General features: G+C 45.1%; 1 protein-coding gene across 4 annotated transcripts in view; it reads right to left on the minus strand.

Annotated features, from left to right (window-relative positions):
- The window catches only part of hivep2a (HIVEP zinc finger 2a), a 103,429-nt gene that overhangs the window by 46,633 nt on the left and 42,070 nt on the right, over nucleotides 1-14,726 (minus strand). For all 4 annotated transcript variants that reach the window (XM_041958051.1, XM_041958048.1, XM_041958049.1 and 1 more), the window contains one exon: nucleotides 12,158-12,227. The gene's annotated coding sequence lies outside the window, so the exon portion shown is untranslated. The remainder of the gene's footprint in view (nucleotides 1-12,157; nucleotides 12,228-14,726) is intronic.

The following is a 14,726-nucleotide window of genomic DNA, read 5'->3' on the forward strand; positions in this document are numbered from 1 at the left end:
ATCTTTCCAGCTTGCAGTCGAGTGTTTTGGAGCGTTTCTTCTCGAGGTTTCACTCCCCTGACCTCAGATGTCCAGTGAGGGGAGCAATCACATGACTCGGCCTCTGCACCGCCAAACACAAAGGACCAGCATTCAACAAAGTGTGTGTGTGTGTGTGTGTGTGTGTGCGCGTGTGTTAGAGAGAGCGAGAGAGTTGTATTAAGCCTTTGTTTTTGTCTCCACAATCTCTCTTTGTTTTAATGTCTTGATGTCTTTTTGGCCTCTGCCACCTCTCTCCTCTCTCTCTCTCTCTCTCTCTCTGTCTCTCTCTCTCACCCATCTCTGGTTGTCTATTGTTGGTAAAGTTTCAGTCTTTCTCTTCCTCCCTCCCATCTTTAACTTTCTCTTTTTTACTTTCTCCTTTTTTTCTCACTCTCTCTTCTTCTCTCTCTATGTATTTACCTCTTTTTCTCATCCCTTCATATTCTTCTTCTTGTCTCTTTCCTTCTCTCCATCCATCTTCACCACCCTTTTTCCTCTTCCACCTGTCTACTCTTTCGATTTCTCTCACCCTCCATTCTCCACCTCTCTCACCCACCCATCCTTCTCCTGCTTCTATTCCGTCTTCTCTTCTCTCTTATATTTCATCCCTTTTTTCCTCTCCCCCCCCTCATTTTGTGGTAGTAATCATTCCTCACCTTTTTCCCCATTTAAAGTTACACTTTCTGTCATCTGTAGTTTTAATTAATCAGGCGACTCGTTAACGAACTCTCCCCCTCGACTGTTAATTAATCAGGTTTCTGCCTTAATGAAGTCTAAACTCGTTAAACCTGTTTCGCTCTTAATTAGCCCGTTAGCTCCGGGGCCTAACGCTCCGACAAGACTATTAGGCACTACTACGCCTTAATGGCAGCCTCCGTGAGTGTGTGTGTGAGTGTGTGTGTTAAGATTACCTCACTCCCTAATGGGGCTGCTCAAATATTTATAGGGCAGGAAGCTGAATGGGATGAATGATAGCGCTCAGGGAGACAGCAGACACTGAGGGAGCACATGAGAAGACTGATGCTGCCTTCAAGTGCTCCTCGTAAGCTCCAACTTCCGACCTCGGAAGTTGTAAAGATATGGAAAGCCCAAAGGGTCACGACGCTCCTCTCCTCCTTCACTGTGAAGAGGTGGATGTCACCCACCGGCTGGACATAAACGAGTGCCGACAAATGTCTCTAAATTAACCTTGAGTGCCATTAAGGCCAATGTCACTTCACTGTTGGCTCATGGACAGACATTTTCATAACATTAGCATTTCATTTGCCCCCCCCACACATATAAATACAAACTTTGTGAGATGTGAGGCTTCTTCTGCCATATCAATGATCACAACGTAATGTTTCGTCACTGTCGGCAGCTCACAGTAACGATGCTGCGTGCACGCTAAAGCACAAATGATGCTCATCACGTCAGTATGGTTGTGACGCGCTGACTGCACATGTGAACGCAAACACACAACGTGGTATGAAAAGTACTGCAGGTGCATTAGCTGTCTGTTCACGATGATAACGTGTCTTCCAGAAGCAAACGACGGGCTTGTGTCAATATAAAAAACACACTTCAAGCTTGAGTATGACAAAGTGAAACTCACCAGCTGAGTTTTACTAGCGACTGTTGATGAGGGGCTACAATTACCTCGTCCAAGGAAGACATGTACATCTTTTCTGTTGCAGTAGTATTTGCAGTAGCATTTACACTAGCATTTGCACTAATATACTAAGTCTTAAAGGGAAAACTGCGTTGTTTTTGTACTTGCATCCATCTTTCCTCACGATTGTGAGAATTCACCTTGTTGAATAACGTCCAGAGCTGTAAACGTCAAGTCAGACTCAAGCCACACAAACAAGGACTTGAAACTTGACTACACTACTGAGACCTGAGACGTGTCCACCTAAAGACTTGACTTGTTCTGAATCACCTCTGTAAAACAACATTATCAAGGCCGCTTTGAAAGGAAAGTGTTCAAATGTCAGAGTTGTTCCACCTGCGTCTGGATTTGCACCCTGAATGCATACTTGTGACTTGACTTGGACTTGACTCTGAAGTGACTTGAGACTCGATGAGGGCTTTAAAACGGCTTTGCTGAGTGACATCGACGGGACGGGATAAGCAGCATGAGCAGTCAGATGATAACGCAGGTTGTGAACAAACCCTGAGCTTAATTAATCCAACCACTTACTGTATTTGGAATAAACCCAGTGAGCACAATCAAAACATCCAACACGATCACATCCTGCACAGAAACCAGTCACGCCTTATCAAAGGGCTGTTTACAGAATCGCCAATAAAGCCACATGCTTGTCTTTCATGTAAGGTCTCATTCACTTCACCACTCAGCCGCCCTTCCTGAAGGGAAATATCACCTGCAGATCTCAGGATAGTGAGAAAAAATCACAACATAACAAAAACAAATCATGAAATTAAGATCCAGGTTGTGAAAAATTTCCTTTATGTGATGCTCTAAATGCAGAATAGTGGACACTTACTCATGCAGCATATGCTAAAGTGTTAGCATCAAGCATTGCATCACTCAAAACAGTGTATGTTAAACGTCCACGCCGGCAAACGCCGAACAGTCCACCGGGGACCACTGAGTGATTTATGTACTGTCGGCCAACAGGGGAACCGAGAAGTTCACAGAACACAAATCTCAATGATTTGATGCAGCAATTCATTTCAGATCTGAGTGTTGAATCGTTGCGTCTTCCTTCAGGCCAGGGAAAACACGCTGCCAACAGAGTGAGGTAACGCCACTTGTTTCCAATTCTGTTCGCTTGTTTCAAGAATTCTCTGGCAACAAGTGTGAGGATGTTAAAAAAAAGGAAGATACAGGCCGATTGCTACACGCGGATCAAGAAAATGAAACACATTGTGTGTAAATTGGCACGCGGCTCACAGAATCTCATGTGGCACGGCACGGAAACAAATGAAATGATCTCAACCCCATTCATGGATTTACCCTTTACTGTCAGGCAAATGAGATTTTAAGACCTCTAATTAGATTAAATTACACGACGATGGTTATCTTTAGCGACGCAGGACGCAGAATGACAGGCGACAAATGGGAGAGGCGGAGGATGACGACGCGTGTGTGGCATCTCGCTGGGGGAGAGTCGGGTGATGACATCACGCTGTCAAACACGCGCTAGAGACGAGCACCAGGTCAAGGTGTTGTGTTACGCCGATGAAAGCGAAGGAGGTACGGAAGGATGGAGGGAGGAAAGGAGAGCGAGGAGTCGGAGGAGAGAGAAATGAAGAGTGAGAGACTCTGGGAATGAGTGGGAGAGAGAGATACAGATGCTGCTGAAGAAAGAGAGAAAGAATAAAAGAGTGAACGAAAGAAGGAAAGGAAGAAAGACGAGGGAACGAGGTCAGCATGAACTCAGTGTTGAGGGACTGGGTGGAACCAGATGGGAAACACATGCTGTGAAACACACACACACACACACACACACACACACACACACACACGTTCCATTGAGCGTGGGTGGAGTCTGATGATGACCTCTTGACACCAGATGGAGGGATGACACTCTTCCTACCTAATCCATGTGATGTGATCTAGCTCGTTTACTTTTTCACTGTCACCTCCATGGCATTCTGGGTATTTGAGTCCCCACAGAGTTTGAAGTGAGCCCCCACAACCAGCGGTCCGGCGTGCTGTAAGTCCACAGGAATGCTGCATTAAGTCACATGGGAATGACCCCGACGAAAACGGCGTTCACCTCGGCTTCAGCTTGTAAACATCGCAGGAAAAACAGCTGAGCTCGACTTCACGTGTAAATCTGAAGGGAAATTACTGCCAATCTCAGTCCAAGATTACAAATACTACAAAACATGCTGCCAATCTGAGTTCCAGAGAGTAAACATTACAGAAAATACTGTCAAATCCAGCTCCAGATGATGCATACTTCAGAAAATACTGCCAGATTTAGCCCCAGGCTATAAATACTACAGCAAAATACTGCAAACGACAGTTTAAGATTATAACAAGTGCAGAAAATACAGCCACATCATAAGTACTACAGAAAATACTCCAAATCTCAACTTTAGGTTGTAGACATTAAACACTGCTAGATTTTAGACTGTACAGCAAGCACAGAAAACTATGTTCAGTGTACTTATTAAATACTTTTGTATTAGGTTTCAGATACCAAATACCACTAAAATACTTCTACTTGAGTTTACAAAGCAAACATGACAAAAAAAATAGCTCCTCTCAGCTATTAGATGCTCTATTACACGCATCAGCTTAATTTTTCCAGATGTTTTTAATGGTGGGCCCATCATGGCGGATTGGCTTCCCCGTGACCCCACAAACTGATGTCAATGCTCCTTTTAAGATTCCCAAAAGCAAATTGGACCCGGACGACCAGCCAGAAAAAGATTTATTGAACAGCCTGTCAGGATGTGTTTTTACAGACAACAGCACGCCTGTTCAGACGAGGTAAACTCCGGTCTGATCCTGGATCGAGAGCGAGAGCACCAGGTCAGGCCAGAACAGACAACACAGGGAAGCTGATTCGCGGGCCTGAAAACAGGTACAATCAGGTATAATCAGGTAAACAGAGCGTGGGTGGACTGTGGATGCGCCCTAAAGGAATATACACACCTGACAAATAAACGACATGAAATTGCCAAATAGTCGCCTACGAATATTTGGCATCAAAACTGTTCAAGTGATGCCAATTTGAGACAGTTGTAAACAGCTTTAAAAAAAATGGATTCAACATCATCCAGTGATGATTTTGTCCTCCTCCTCCTCACTCAATAGGTTTTGGAGAGTGAGAGGAGCACACACACACACACACACACACACAGGAGCCCAGGAGACACAAGAATAACTTGTGTCCTTTGTCAAATAATCATATAATGCCTGGTGATGAGAAACACAAACAATCCATCACGGTCGTTAGGTGTGGTGACGCGACGTCGCCTTTATGCGTGGTGCAAAAGCTCAGAAAAATCAACCTTGTTCTGGAAACAAAAACTGTAATTGCTTTTCCACCGCGTGATGTTCTCGCTCTGTCGACTGAAAAACGCCCCCAGCGCGTAAAAGCCTTCAGGAAAGCGTCCGTCTTGCCTCGTCCTCGTGTCGCATTCAGCGTCTCATTCAGAGATGAACTGAGATAAACTCAAACCTGTGGTTGAAACAACATCTCGTGTCAGATGCATCATTAGTGTTTGTATGCGTTCGCGCATGTGAAGGTGTGTGCTGCACCTGTGTTTGTCGTGTCTCCATGGGTGTGTGTGTGTGTGTGTGTGTGTGTTTTGGGGAGGGTGTGATGACACAGCATGATGCCTAAGCTCCCCTGCTTTCAGAGAATCTGAAGCATGAATGGCTGGTGGTCTCCATGGCGATGAGGAGCCTGCTCTCGAGACCTGTATTCGTCACACCCCGGCGACGGCGTTAAAGTGTGTGCGTGTGTGTGTGGGTCCGTTAAGCAACATACGCAAACAGCCAGACTGTGCACACGTGAGGACGTGCACGTTTACCTGCCGCCTATACGACCATAATTCATGACCACACATTTAAAACAACTCAGCATTCACGATGCATGCTGCTGTCACCCGAAGCGCTGGACGCGCCGTGGCAACAAACTGCCCTGCAAGGTCACTTCACATGTTCAATCACATCATGTTGTAGCATCGCCAAAAGTGCATCAGACCCATGTGACGGACAGCATCGTCACACGTGGAGCGGCCCATGTGCTAAATGCATGGGAATGATTTGGGATTTTCCACATGTGCAACTGATGTGGTTCTCCTGTAAACATATTGAAAGAACCGAGCAACAACCGCTAATCATAATGGTCGGGGATGCTTCCAGCTGCTTCCTATGACAGGTGTCATCAAGCCTGTTTGTACGTCATCACATCTTTTTAGCTTTTTTTCCGAACTTCAACCCCGAGGAGCCTTTTTTTATCGTTCCACAGACCTCTCACATGTGGCGAGTGCTTCACCAAACCGTTAAGCATATTTTTTTTTTCCATCAACGAACCCGAAGCTGCTTCTCTCTGCATTTTTTAATTCCGAACAAATGTGCGCACAAAAACAGTTAGAGACCGGTCCTCCCGGTTCTGCAGGTCGCAAACCTCGACAGGTGTGGCCAGCTGCGACGGCACAGCACGTCGTGCTCAGTTTAAAATAATTAAAGCGTTTTCTTTGTCTTTGTGAGTTTTTAAGTCAAACAGCTGACTCGTACTTTGTTTCAAGTGAGTCAGTGGTGGATTCTGGGAAAGGGTTGGGTAAGGATGACCAGGACTGATGGGAAATACATCAACACACACACACACACACACACACACACACACACCCAACACACACACAGAAGTTTCAGATTGTTATGTATTTTATTGCTTTGGCAACACAGTAGTGACAGTCGTGCCAATGATGGATGTTTGAATTTAGCAGAGCAGAGAGAGAGACGCAGAGATGAAACAAAGAGACAAAAGCAAACAGAAACTTTAAATAAGAATAATAATAATGGTTGTAACAATAAATTATAACTAAAGGTTCTTCATTTTTACAGTCTTCTATATTTTAAGAATCTCACATTTCAAAATAAAACCACGCAGACTGGGCAACCGAAGACAAAGAGAAAGCTTTCACAGCTGTAGTCTTTCACATGTGTACTTCTACACTAGTGAGGACCCTCACTAACATGCCTAACTTTAACCAGCACATACCTAACCTCCACCTTTACCCCGACGTTAACCTAAACCTTGACCCTAAAACCAAGTCTGAACCTCCTCTGAAGAGGTGACGACCAGGAAAGTCCTCCCCGGAGGTTTCAAGTAGAAATCCGTCCTCCCAAAGACAGAACGACACACGAGCACACACGAGCGTTTCTGCACGCTGTGCAGCTCAGCGAGACTAAATACCTTCTGCGTTTACAGATTTGTCCATTACCTAATGGAAAAAGTGAAACGTATGATAAAGAATTTAATTTTCTGCTGTTGTGCAAACCCCAAACTGAAGTGATATTAGTGGTATATAAGACCATTATTATTACACGTTGATGCAGAAACCATGCAGATCTCTGGAGTTCAGGCTCTCTACAATCATGACCCTGCACCAGATGTACGTTCATTTATTCATTCATTTTCTCCATCTTTCAACCAGCGTGCACTTGGATGGTCCTCACTAACTTAAAGCTGTATTTCTAATTATGAACATATTAGCGTGATGTGTTTTCTTGTGATATAATGGATAATTCTTCCAAGTAATGAATCGTTAAAACAGCTTGAAAACAGCAAGTTCAGGGGTTTTATTAGGGTTAACGTTCCTCAGTGTTTGGAGAATCCTGACTCCTCCTGAAGAACTCTGCAGAGTCCTCAACACCAAAAACTGTTTGGGATCCGAAGCACTGATGTGTCCAACGGTTCAACCTGAACACAAAGAAACTGCAAGACTCTTTTTAAGAAAACTCCCTCATCTTTTCTAGAATAAGGAAGTCAATTACATCATCTCTGATTGGCCAACTGCAGGGTTGCCGTGATGTCTGCATTTCTGTAAATCAGATGCATTGTAGTGAAGTGATACACAGTTTCCCTTTGTGTGCGTGTGTGTGTGTGCAAGCATCACTCCAACACTTTTTCTGCTAAAGGTTAATCGAGTAACAAGGCCGCCATGCAGTACTGACCCTCACCCATAATTCATTCCTTGCGACCGCACGCTCAGCAAAACGATGAAGGTTACAGCTGATTCGATGAGGTGCTACAGTGAGAAACAGTCAACTTAAAGCACCCCACGCTTGTCCGCAGTCTCCTTCGAGAAGCAGCCAAGAAGCTTGTGTCGCCAGTTCAGCGACACGTATTTCTACATCACCATGAACAGCACACACAGCAGGTCGATGAAGAAGCCTGAAGAAGGAAGTAACGCAGCTCGACTGAGGAACCAGGAAACAAAGCACGACCCATGTGACGTCCTGTCAGACACGCAGTCACACTGACATGCAACGCTGACAGCTTCTTATGCATCTCCAGCAATTCTAACATTAGTAATACGATGGTGAGCACATTGGTCCTTTACTTAAATGTGCAATATCTTATTTTTAGAAATGTGTTGAGCTGTCCAATATTCACTCTCTTTAGCTCTGTTTTTGGTTCCTGAGGGAAATATCTCTCCCTCTAGCTGCTAAATGCTCCATTATGTTCACCAGCTTGCTGAGTGGTGTGCAGCGGGTTTTTACAGCTGTTCGAACGTTCGCGTTCTGTCCGCGACGCGTCTGACCGAGCTGATTGCTGCCATTCTACACGGCGCCTGCAGTCCACTGGGTGCTCAGGGCCTACGTTTCAGAAGCGCGGCCGTGTGCCGACTCTGTTTTCGATGCATCAATCGGCACAGGGCAGATGGAGCCAGACAGGAAGTCAGACACAGGAACGGTGTACAGAATCTGCTAAATTTTCAAAATAAAACATTCGTTCATCATATTCATGATTAAAGACTGCTTTCACATTGTCATCTGAAACTATTCTAAAAATCCATCCTATCCATTATAAGCACTGCATTTAAATAAAGTAAAAGTAATGAAGTACATAGTTTTAAAAGTACTGATTACTCACAATAGCTCCTTCCAGGCTTATTATGAAGCATCGATCTTACTTGATTGTAAATACAGCTGTTGGTAATAATGTACAAAACTTCTGATTGGATGTTTGGAAGAGAGATCTGTATCTGCCTCAGACTACCTCAAACTACCTACTACTTGACCAGACCAGAGCGCCATCGACTCCTGTTACAGCTGCGTCTCACAAAAGGCCGTCAAATAAAAGGAAAAGCCTCAGTGAGCAGTTCCATCGCGAGCCTGCAGGACAGCTTCACTGCTCGGCATCAGCGCGTCTCCTCTGGAGGGATGAGCACCATTTTCCAAAAGAAGTTCATTCATTTCGTGTTTGGATGATGGTCGTGGAGAGCGCTGTCACTGTTCAGGCTCCCCTGGCTGTTCCATTGTGATGAGATCTGGTGACTGTACAAACCACTGCACACAGTGTGACTCACATATTTTTCATAATCATCAAACCACTCAGCGATTCCACGTGCTCCGTTCGGAGGCATCAACAACATCTCCTCCGTCCGTGATGAAAGTATGATGTCCCGTCTCTCAAACTGGCACTTAACCTGCTCATATTTACCTGCTTTAAAAAGGCTGCGAGCCTTCGGGAAAGCGGGAGACACGTGTTGTTTTTCTCGCTCTCTGAAAAGTCGTCTCAGCTGTGGCTGAGAGGAGTTTTCTGCAGTTGTTGTCATTGCTAACAAGTTTGCTCAGACCCTAATTGACAGCAGACGCTGGCTTGTTCTGCGTCCACAACAATCTGCTGTTTTTTTATGAGTTAATATTTTCAATACTCGCAGCTAGTTTAAAGTTACTATCCCAGCTGTCTGCCACCTGTTTGCTTCGCGTGCGTTTCCTCGCTCTGTCCGCATGCGAACATGTATTTCCATTTACGTCGTTGCCGTGCACGGGGCTGCAAAAACAAACCGGATTTATGCTCATGATGATATCAGCGCAGCCCAATGCCTCTCTTACTGCCTCTGAAGGTTGTCAGGGGCAACTGGATCGTCACTGGCTGTCAATAAACCGAGCGTGGGTGCATTTACCCCTGAATTATTCTGCTGTTTAGCTCTATCCAAATACTGCGGTGACTCGTAATTTGAGCCAGTTCAAACAGTTTGACATTCACGTTTATTCTTCACTCTGGACCACAAATTTGCAACAAAACTGCACCAAACAAACTCTCGCACCACATTTTTCTGGTGAATCACTGAACCATTCAGACTATTGTTTCATTTGATCTTGTGTTGCTGTATATTTAGTTTTTCGTGATGAAGTATTGTGTTGATAAAAGCCACATTTCCCACTGGGGAGAGTAAAAATCCTCGAAGACTCGACCCCGAACACCCCGCCGCCCACGTTAGAGCGCGAGCATTACCCGACCCGAGCGAGACAGCTGCATCAATATCAGACTGGAGGCAGAGAGAGGGGCGAGAGAGTAAAGATGACAATGGAGGAGAGAGAGGAGGGGAGAAAGAAGAGGTCAGCGAGGTTCTATTTTTGTCTTTCCCAAGTCGTGTCTCAGCTTGAATGGAGGCAAAGAAGCAAAGAAGAATTGTGTTGAAAGGCGTGCGCACGCAAATTATTTCATAACCTTGGCACAGAGCGGGCTGCTGAAAGCCAGTGATTTCTGTGTGTGTGTGTGTGCGTGTGTGTGTGTGTGTGTGTGTGATCATGAAGCACTAAGCCATCATCACAGCCTCACTCTGACTTCCCAGGAGAGCTCCAAACACGTCTCCTCATTGCAACATTTCGTGTTGTACTGATTTGTTTTTTCATATCTATTTTGGCTCGTACCCCTCGTACTATCTTTGTAGTCCCTGAATAATGTTTATATTACAGTGTGTGTGTGTGTTTGTGTGTGTGTGAGCGTGTTGGGGCAGGTAACATATTCCTTTACAGCTTTCCAACATACTTTTTTGGTCCACCAACCACAATGTCTGTGTCAAACCGAAATCATTCCAGCTACTTCGACTGATGGTAATTTAGCTCCCTGGAATGTGTGTGTGTGTCTGTGTGTGTGTGTGTGTGTGCTTGTACATCTACCCTTGTGAGAACCAGTAGAAGGATTAGTCCTTGGGAGTGAGGACGTTTTCGGAAAGTGAGGACATTTTGGTCGGTCGGCTGTTTGAGGGTTCAGACTTGGTTTAAAGGGTTAGGTTAGAATTAGACTTAGGTCAGGGTCAGGTTCAGGATTAGAATTAAGGTTAGGCCTTGCAAGTACAGAAGCACAAATTTGAGTGTGTGTTTGTGTGTTTTACAGCTGACTCCCAGTTCCATTTCTGGTTGTGGTCACATTGAAATTCTGACCCCTCCTGCTGTTGTGACTGTTTAGAAGGAATTGATCTTATTTTTTACCAGATCATGTTGTGGAAACACACACAGAGACCAGTGGAGCCAGTTCAGAAACCAGCTGGTAATGCCAGAAATACAAGACAAACCAGTATAACCAGGTATAAAAACAGTATAGATGCCACAGTAAAATCTGCAATAAAATAAAAGCCAATCAGATCAGGAACCAGCTGCTGTAGCGACAGCAACTGCACACTGCTGCGTACCAAAACCAGCACGGAAACCAGTCTAACCAGCTCAGCAACAAATTCCTTAGTAAAACAGCAAAGACTGATCAAAAGAAATCTCAGCGTGAAGCAGCTCCAGGTCCAGTTTAACCATCTCAGCAACACACTGGTCTGATCCCAGTTCCACAGTCTGAAAACTGATGGTCTGTATTCACAGAAAACCGAAAGAGTCCTGAAACTCCTGAGCCTGTCAGTCTGATGTCAAGCGCTTCCTGTTGCTTGGTGAGGGAAGTGCGTTTTCCATCGTTCTGTGTGAGGTGATTCTCAGCTTTAATTTGAGCCTTTTTACATCCACATTGAATGAACAGTGAAGGACTCACAGAGCTCTTTTACACAGTCACCACAGTTTTGGACAATGCATGAGGACAGTGGTCCTAAACATGCAGACAAGGCATCCAAGGAGGTTTTATGTTCCTGACTGGCCTGGACAGTCACATGACATCAACCCACCTTTCAACCACAGCTCATGGTCTTCTCCAGTGGATGCAGCTAGTGCGCTTATTAGCTTTTCTATGAGCTTTCAATTGCCTTTCAGCAGGAACATGAGATGTGGTTGAAAGCTCTGTTAAAAGGGTAGTAAGTGGCCCTTAAGGGGTTTTTTTGTCCACGAACTTTCTGTCTCCTAATACTGGAAGAAAATGTGCAGTTTAAACAGGATCATAGTTTCTACACTGTTCAGCTGATGTAAACACCCTCAAATTAAAGCTGCAAATCAGTAATTTGAGGTCGTAGTTGTTTAATTTCAAAACCAACAAAAAACTTTGTGCCACCTGATGATGAAACTGTTTTGTTTTTCACTCTGAAACCATCTCTGGTTTTGAAATACCTACAATTTCCATTGAGGATCATTTCCGCAAAGTGGCTTTATGTTGTTTTGAAGTGCGACATTAAATGTGAAACGTGCTGAGTGGAAAACACTCCGAAGCCGTACAGAGACCATGCAAAGGCTCAGGGTGCAACCCCGAGCAAACATGCTGCAGAAGGTGTTCTGGTTTACCTGTTGGTCCGCTCATGCTCGGTTCGGCTTCAGCGGGAGTCCCGACAGACAGCGTCCTCATTGGACCATCCTGTAAGAACACACACAAGAGAACGATCGTGAGTTTGACCTCTTAACGCTGCCGGTCAGTTTGAACACATTCAGCTTTCAGCCAACTCTCATTGAAACATCATTCAGCCTGGAGGATGTTCAACAGATTTGTCGGGCTGAACTTCGGAGGAATGTGTATAAAATGATGCACAAGACATGCAGGGAATCTTCCGCTTGAAGCAGCCATCAGAAAAACATGTGCGTTGTATATTTCAGTGTGTAAACAGCATGTAGCTTCAAAGACGAGCTGGAACAAACAGATACGTCAAATATTAGATGATCTGAGATACTTCCACAGTGTTAAAACTGAGGTGTGTGTGTCTGTGTGCGTGTGTGTGTGTGTGTGTGTGTGTGTGCACGCATTTCTGAGGGTGTCCGGTCACTATCGTAACAGGAAATAAACAGGATGCGGTGGAGGAAGTGGTCACCGGAGGTGTGTTGCAGAAGCCCTTCCCTCCCTTTTTACTATCACACACACACATTCAGAAACCATTCAGCAGGAAGAAATGAGAGGGGGGGTGGGGGTGAGAGAGGAGGTGGAGGAAGAAGAGAGAGAGGTGAAAGAAAGCAGAGGCAGAGAGGAAGGGAGAGATAAACAGAGGGAGCAAGACAAATTGGGAGAGGCAAAAGGTGGAGAGAGAGGAGGCAGAGGGAGGGAAGGAGAAAAGAAATGGGGAGCAGGAAGGAGGGAGGACGTACAGAGGGGATGCAAAGAAGGAGAAACTGAGAGAGAAAGACAGGGGTGAGACAGACAGTGTGGAGGAAAAGAGAGACAGAAAGAGAGGGGGAAGAGAAAGTGAGACAGAGTAACGGGAAGGATGGGGGGAATGAGGAGAGAGGAGGCAGAGAGAGGGGGCAAAGGGGGAGAAAAAGAAAGAGGAGAGCGTAGCAGAGAGAGGGGACAGAGGGGAGGAAAGGGTGACAAAGAGAGAGAGAGGGGAAAGAGAGAGATAGGAGAGTGAGGGAGAGAAGCAAAGGGAGGAAGGAAAGAAAAGATGGAGAGAGAAAAAGAGTGAATGTGACAGGGAGAGGGGGGAGAGAGATAGAGAGATTGAATGAGAGAGAGAGAGAATAGAGAGAGAGGAGGGGGGCAGAGAGAGAGACCAAGAGAGAGACAGAGAGAGAGAGAGAGGAGGGGGGGATATCTCACAGGCAGGAAAGTTCCTTCAATTCATCTGATTTGTCGTCCCTCAGCCACATGGTTTAAGATGTGGCAGAGAACGGAAACACACACACACACACACACACACACACACACACACACACACACACACACACACACACACAAACACACTGATGGAAAACACCAAAAACACACAAACATGCACACACATACCAACAATGTAATGGATGGAAAACATCAAAACACACAATGACGGAGAAGTGGACAGTCACATGTGCCGCACACACACACACACACACACACACACACACACACACACACACAGTGGGACGGCTGTTTTGAGATCAGATTTTTCCGAGTCGTCCTCTTGCTCTGGTCTGCCAGGACGAAGGCAGGGAAAAACTATGACACTGTTTTTCTGTTTCATATCTGTCAAAACACACACACACACACACACACACACACACACACACACAGACACACACACACACAGATGGCGAGGCAGACTTGTGTGTGTTTCCATCTGTCTGAACTGAGCTTTTCCAAAGAGGAAAATGAAGCTGCGCTGGATCTTTTTTTTATTGGACTTTTTCTAACAACATGATCACACTTAATCTACAATGCAGCTCCTCTGCATGTTTTACCCATAATCCTGTTACGATGAGTCCAGCGAATGATTCCATGGGATCAAACTGACCAGGTCTGGTTATTGATTATAATACCACAGCAGTGGGGGGTGAAGTGTATTCATATTCCAGACTGACACAAATGACGAGTCGTCGTCTTTTCTTCTCCTTTTTGTCAGTTGACCTTTGACACACAAAATACGTTCAGTGTGTTTTCTTCTTACAACCCACTTACAATCATCACATAACCACAAGTATGATAACTGCATCGCTGCAGCCGCAGAGAGGATGATATCATTTCAGCAGTCTGCATTATACAGTAGCCTTAATCAGGTTAAGATCATTAGCGTGAATGTAAACACACTTAAGGAAGTCTAATGAAGCTGATGTAAGTTATGTGACACCACAGGCTTTAAAGGGAAAGCCCATGAATTATTGCGTTTGTAGGAACTGCTTTCATTTTGCATGTAATTTTTTTCTGGGAATGATCACCAAGCGGAGGAGAGATTTTCACAATCTGCCTGTTTACTTGCAACCACCACTGCAACTTTCATGCACTCAGGCAATCTAAAGCTGTCAGAGTCAGCGAGAAAAACTGGTTCACGCATTTGAAGAAACGAGTTGCTTCAGTGACACAGAGACCCGACGAAGGAAGCATATCAGCTCCTGAAGGTTCAGTTGTCTCGTTTCTCCTGTTTCCACCACGGCCTTGTTGCCAGATTATCACAAA

The sequence above is a fragment of the Chelmon rostratus genome, chromosome 18 (genome assembly GCF_017976325.1).
Source record: "Chelmon rostratus isolate fCheRos1 chromosome 18, fCheRos1.pri, whole genome shotgun sequence".
Lineage (NCBI taxonomy): Eukaryota > Metazoa > Chordata > Actinopteri > Chaetodontiformes > Chaetodontidae > Chelmon > Chelmon rostratus.